Below are 6,021 nucleotides of genomic sequence, written 5' to 3'. Positions count from 1 at the left end.
ATCTTTTGACAAAAAACATTTAGATTTGTAAAAATAAAGAAACCATAGAGGAACAAACAATGTTGTTTGCTACGTTCTAACATGGCAATCTAAATAACAGTAATGCAAACATATATATTTATCAATAAAAACAGATCGCCTTTTCACTGTTACAAAAGTCAAGTATATCAGTGTTTGTTCAGCTTTCATAAATGTAAGTTTATAAGTACATAGTACATTTTTTGGTCCAACTTCTTTTAATACATGCAACACATTTCAGAACATTTGGGACAGAGACAACAAAAGACTGGAAATACTTCGTAAAAATCTGGTGAAACACTTTAAAGCCAGTGGGATTAAATGGGAAACATAAAATTTAATACTAGACAAAGACCGATTGAATCATGAAGCAAAGAATTAATAACTAAATCACAAGTAGAAAATGTTAAGCAGATATTATTGGATAGATTTTGGTGTAGAAAAAAATGACAGGAAATGAAAAATGAAAGTTATCTGGTCTTTTTCTTTAAAGAGTAGCCTACTGCAGAGCAGCAACACTGACAAACACCATCATCACCAATACTGCAGCTAATACTATGATCCAGGAGGAAACTTGAAAAAGCAGGAAAAATGTGACACTGATCAAAATGAATACATCAATTATTGATCAAAGAGAAAATGCATACTACCACAATGCATTGTTATTGCATCTCAGTTTCTCACCATCACTGATAATCTGACGTCTGCTGGACCTCAGGAATCGTCTCCATCACCTCTCTGTGAGGAGCAGAGAGCACTCGTGCTGCACATCCCACCTGTGTGCTGTGTTTACGTGAACCTGAGAGCACAGCTGTAGTGGTGACACTGAATGTAGCGTTGGTGTTGGACACACTGACAGTGTTGTACTGTGAGAAGCTGAGGTCTTGTTGTGAGAGTGTTACAGTGGGAGCAGGTCGACCAGTGGCTGAACAGGAAACAACCCACTCTTCAGCAGAGTTTGACTCTCTGACATCAACAACAGGTTCATGCAGCTCTGTGAAGGATCAGGAGATATAAAATAAGGAGTATATTGTTAAAGATACATTGACTTCTAACACATGTAACACATTAAGGTCAAATTTCTTACCATAAGGATGTGTTACACGATTTATAAACCCCAGTTTGTTAATTATTTGTTCATTATTCATAACTATATACTTAATGTTTTAAAAATTAAGTGTTTTTGGTCAAATGGAATTTCTTTTTGGGTAATTTTAGCCCCTTTTAGCCCTCTGCCAAAATGTTTTAACCTTTCTGTCTCTAACAGTAAAACATCGTTCCTTTATCTTCTGTGTCTGGTGTGTTGGTCAGGATTAGCTAGCTTGGCAAAAAGTTCACATTAAACAAAGTGTGTTACTGTGAGGTGTGTGTTCGTACTATGAGTCACAGCTCGAGTTTTCTTGCGGGTGAAGGTTTTTCACCTCGCTGTCATTCTTGCATAAAAGTGTTTGACCCCTTCAGGAAAAAAAACGAAATTTGGGATTATTTTTGGTTTTGTTCATTGTGTGTATTTGTTTCTACTTTTTACTTTTTCTTTTACTGTGTACAGCACTTTGGTCAACCTGTGTTGTTTTTAGACATGGTTATTGATTGATTGATTGATTGATTGATTGATTGATTGATTGATTGATTGATTGATTGATATGTCTTTGATTAAAATACAGCCTACTCCACATCCTCCAAGTTACAGAGAAGAGGAACCATCTGGGGTGAACTTGTGCACTTGGTATTGGCTGTCATGGTCCCTGTGCCTCTCCGGCTCGCTCATGTTGGCCACAGGTTTGTTTTGTTTTCTCTCCTGCTTCCCTGGGTGGAGCTCATTGTGGGCTCTCACCCTTGGCCCACGTATCTGCGGTGATTTCTACACCTGTTGCTGATCAGGCGGCGTCCCCCTTGCCTATTTAACGCTGCGGCACGGAGTATTCGGCACTGGAACGTTGAACCTCCCATGTTCGTGCTCTCAGCTCTCCTAAGACAAACTCTCTCAGTGTTGTGTGGCGTATTGATCTAATTGGACTCTTTGTGTTTAGATCTCCCCGGAACTGGTGGCGGACCCTGACCTGTGATCCCTGTGTGTGTCAACATAAGTGGAAATTGGAGCGAGAGTGGCTGTGGAGAAGCGAGTGTGCGTAAGAAGAGGAGTGGCGGAGTTTGGGCCGAGTGGGGAGCGAGTGTGGATTCCTTCCCCTGGAGCCCTGAAGCCCTGCCCCATTCACTGTATATACACATCACTGTGGTTTCCCTTCTGTGTTAATAAATTGTCAACCCTTTGCTTGCCAGAACGCTGCCTGCGTCTGAATCCATCTGTTAGCCCTGACATTGGATACCTGGAAATCAGTGAAGGGACCATTAATGCTTCAACTTGTACACAGGTTTGAGAGCAACCACCCAAAAGCTTCTGCTAATAAACACTAGTCTGTGTTTGTGATGCAAATGTTTCTGGCTGTGTTCACAAACATTTAGTAAGGTGAGTGAGGAATATTAATACTTATTATTAGATCATTAGCAGACTGTAGAACTTGACTGCACGCCAAGGTGGCAGTTCAGCCATTTGATTCATGTTGCAGCAGCTCATGAGTGAATGAACATCGTGCAATAAAAGTACTTCTAGAAGTACATTTTTGCAAAAACGCACATTGTGGAGGAATGTAGGGAAGACACGAGGGAGCCCAATATTTGACTCAAACGTTAATCGCTGCATCACACAACTGAACATTCAAAGCGCCAAAACCTAACCCTCTCACTTCCCGTTACACTGGGTACGAGTGGAGCTACCTGGTGGTATGTACTTACATTTATTTAAATTTACTTGAGTAGGGTAGAGTCATGCTAATGACCTAATAATTTTATTCAGGTGTGTTGCAGCAGAGATACATTTCAAAGCTTCAGGACGCTGGCTCTCAAGGCCTGGAGTTTGACACCCCTGCTTTACACAAAGATGGGTTAAATCACAGTGCAAAGAATGAATGAATAAATGAAATATAAACAATAAATAATTATTAAATAGTCTTACACATCAATGTCATTGGTTGACTTTTGAAGTATTTGAATCCTTATTGGGTTCCCTGAGTGACAGAAGGATTAAAACACTTTAAAATCAGTACTGAAAATATGTGCAGACATTACTGGATAGATTTAGGGTTAGAATCAATAAATCACTATCATGTTAAACACTCTTAGAGTTCAAACCTTCGTAGAAACATAAGTCCAGTATCATGGAATGAAACCTAAAGGTGCATTTGAGGGTGCAAAACATTTCGTCGGCATTGTTGTGTTTGTTTGGGAGAAAACGTACAAACACACAGTGCAGCACTTCAGAGTTACACTGCTAGCGATCGAAGATTTATGTAAATTCAACAGCTAAACGCATTCTGTACTGTACAGCAGGAGTCCCCAACCTTTTTGCACCACAGACCACTTTAATGTCAGACAATATTTTCAGGGAACGACCTTTAAGGTGTCGCGGATAAATACAACAAAAGAATAAAAAAAGAAACTGTGGTATTTTGTAAATATAATAATAAACGTGACTTGAGCTGTGCGCCAACAACAATGACAGTGACATCCTCCTCTCTGCTTTTTAATGCTCTCTGGTCGCTATGGTAACGCGTAAATAGTTCTTTCAAAATAAGACACACAACTACAACCATACATTTCACACCGGAGGATCAACTCTCGCGGAACGGTACCAAAAGACTCACGGACCGGTCCGTGGGCCTATTAGGGACCGCTCCTGTACAGGAGACACTGGACTAGATTGATTGACAATGGTCTACAGCAATCAGAACGCACAACACGATGTACTGTAAAAAAAATAAATGAATCAGCGAAACAGCAAGTGTCACTTTTGGCCACGAACAATTTAGGGGAATTTTTCTGAACAAACCCAGAGCGTTAAAAAAAACTTAAAACCATTTTTATTTCTCAGCAGCATCAATAGTAACAAAAACGCAATTTAGTTTCGCTGTCAAAGTCGATTTAACTGAAGTTACGTGTTTCCGGTTACTGTGGAGCTCCACAGCAGCTGCAGCCAGAAGCTGTTTCTACAGGATCCTGATGGACACTCAAAGCTTTTAGAAAATGTCCTCATTAGTTGTTTGCAGCAGAATATCAACCGATGTGAACCAAAACAACAAAAGTGCTCTGCACATGTGTGTGAGACTACAAATTCTAGAACCAGAACTGCTGATTTCATTACTCTGAACTTTTAAAGGCAGGTTTTGTATCTGAGAGCAGGGACACTTGCTGTGTTCAGTGTGACTCGTCTCTGCAGAAGGTCAGGGCTCTGATAGTTGCAGTTAGCGGGTGACTTACTGGGCAGGTGGCTCCTGAGTGTCTGTGGGAGTCAGGGTTCATTATGATCCTGGTTGCTACTGGAAATAAAGAAACAAAAGGAGGGTGTGTTGTTCAGGAAGTACAGACTGTAGCTCAGCAGGTAGAATTACTAACTGGAAGGTTGGAGGTTTGATCCCTGGCTGCTCCAGTCTGCACGCCACGGTATCCTTGGGCAAGATGTGGAATCCCGACTTGCTCTCCGATGCATCCATCATAGTGTCATTGTTAGAAAAAGAAGTGCTTGTGTGAATGAAGCACGCTGTATAAAATGCTGTGACTGCTCATACAGAAAAGCAGCTCATAAGAACTGGTTCATTTTCCAGATAATTCCACTATTAAGACAACAGACATTTGGGAGGCTTTCTCTGAGAGTAACACTGAAAGTCTTGCTGCTCCTCCACAAAATGAACTTCAGATTAAAGACACAGCTCAGATAAACACAACTCAAACTAATCTACACTATTTTTCTTTATTACGCAGCGTTTTTATAACTATTTCCAGATGTTTCTAAAGATGAAAACAGAATTAAACTCCAGCCTGATGCGTTTCTGAGGTTCCTGACTCTGACCGTCCCTCAAACGCCTCTCTGGGCGTTTCCTTCCGTCGCTTTTACTTTCGCTTTCGTGAATGTTGTGGCGCAGTTGATCGTCTCGAAGTTAAGGTAACGTTAGCAGTCTGTACTGTTTTCCTGGCTGACATCAGCTGTGTGCAGCTTAGTTTCAGCATAAATCTGCTTCGTTTTATGTGAGATCAGAGTCTGGGAACGAGACAGAAACAGTTGATGATCAGCAGCTGAACTCAGAGTCGATGTTACTGTGGATCCACTGACTGATGTCTGTAGGCAGCTTCTCCTGCCTCCGTCAGTCTGTTATGGAAGCCCGTTTCCGCCACAAAAAAGGATCCATTCTCGAAATTTCGACTTATAACTCGAAAATGTTGAGAAAAGTAGCTCGAAATGTGGAGTTAGTTCTGCCAATCAGTAATCTAGCTACAATGCGCACTCAAACCCGCATCGCAACAAACCGGCGCTTTCGAGAGTACGTTAGCTGATGTTAACGCCATGTGGTTCAGCTAATAACAGAAGGATTTCATCATTTGTGAAGCCACACAGACAATAATCAGCGACTTGTGCATTTATGACTGGCTGTAATTCTGGTGTCTTAGCTGTAGCATTTGTAGCTGAGGGCTTCAGCTTCCGGGTAACAAGGAAATTACGTCATTCACGTAAATGACTGATTGACAGCACTAACTCTTAATTTTGAGTTAGTTTTTTCAAAATTCCAAGTTAATAAGTCGAAATTACGATAAAATAAGTCGAAATTTCGAGTTCTGGATCCTTCTTCTTTTTAGTGACGCAAACGGGCTTCCAGTGTGTGGATGTTGTTTAACTGCTGACAGTGAGACAGGGCTGTCCTAAGAGTCGCTGCCAACACTTCATCTATAAAATGCATTTCTCTGCTCGTTCGCTATAGTCTGCTGTCGTATTTGTATGCAGGTTATTTTCAGTTTAACTGCTGATGTTCATTCGTGTATTGTAGGTGAATGCGTTGATGATTGATCATAAATGAGTAAACTGGCCGTTTTTGCTCAATAATTCCTGTTTCATGTTCAAACCGTCAGACAGAAACTCTGCGTTTGTTTTTATGTTCTTCAGCCTGTTGTTCTTGA

General features: G+C 40.9%; 1 protein-coding gene across 1 annotated transcript in view; it reads left to right on the top strand.

Moving 5' to 3' along the window:
- Positions 1 to 4,978: 4,978 nt before the first annotated feature.
- LOC146634628 (protein NLRC3-like) overlaps positions 4,979 to 6,021 on the top strand; it is a 223,074-nt gene continuing 222,031 nt past the window's right edge. Inside the window, exon 1 of the mRNA XM_085378026.1 lies at positions 4,979 to 5,014. The gene's annotated coding sequence lies outside the window, so the exon portion shown is untranslated. The remainder of the gene's footprint in view (positions 5,015 to 6,021) is intronic.

This window comes from Diplotaxodon limnothrissa, linkage group LG3 (genome assembly GCF_057381915.1).
Source record: "Diplotaxodon limnothrissa isolate DT_005_m linkage group LG3, D_limnothrissa_male_GT1.1, whole genome shotgun sequence".
Classification (NCBI taxonomy): domain Eukaryota; kingdom Metazoa; phylum Chordata; class Actinopteri; order Cichliformes; family Cichlidae; genus Diplotaxodon; species Diplotaxodon limnothrissa.
Note: the sequence above shows the minus strand (reverse complement) of the source record. Positions and strands in the feature narration are given on the sequence as shown.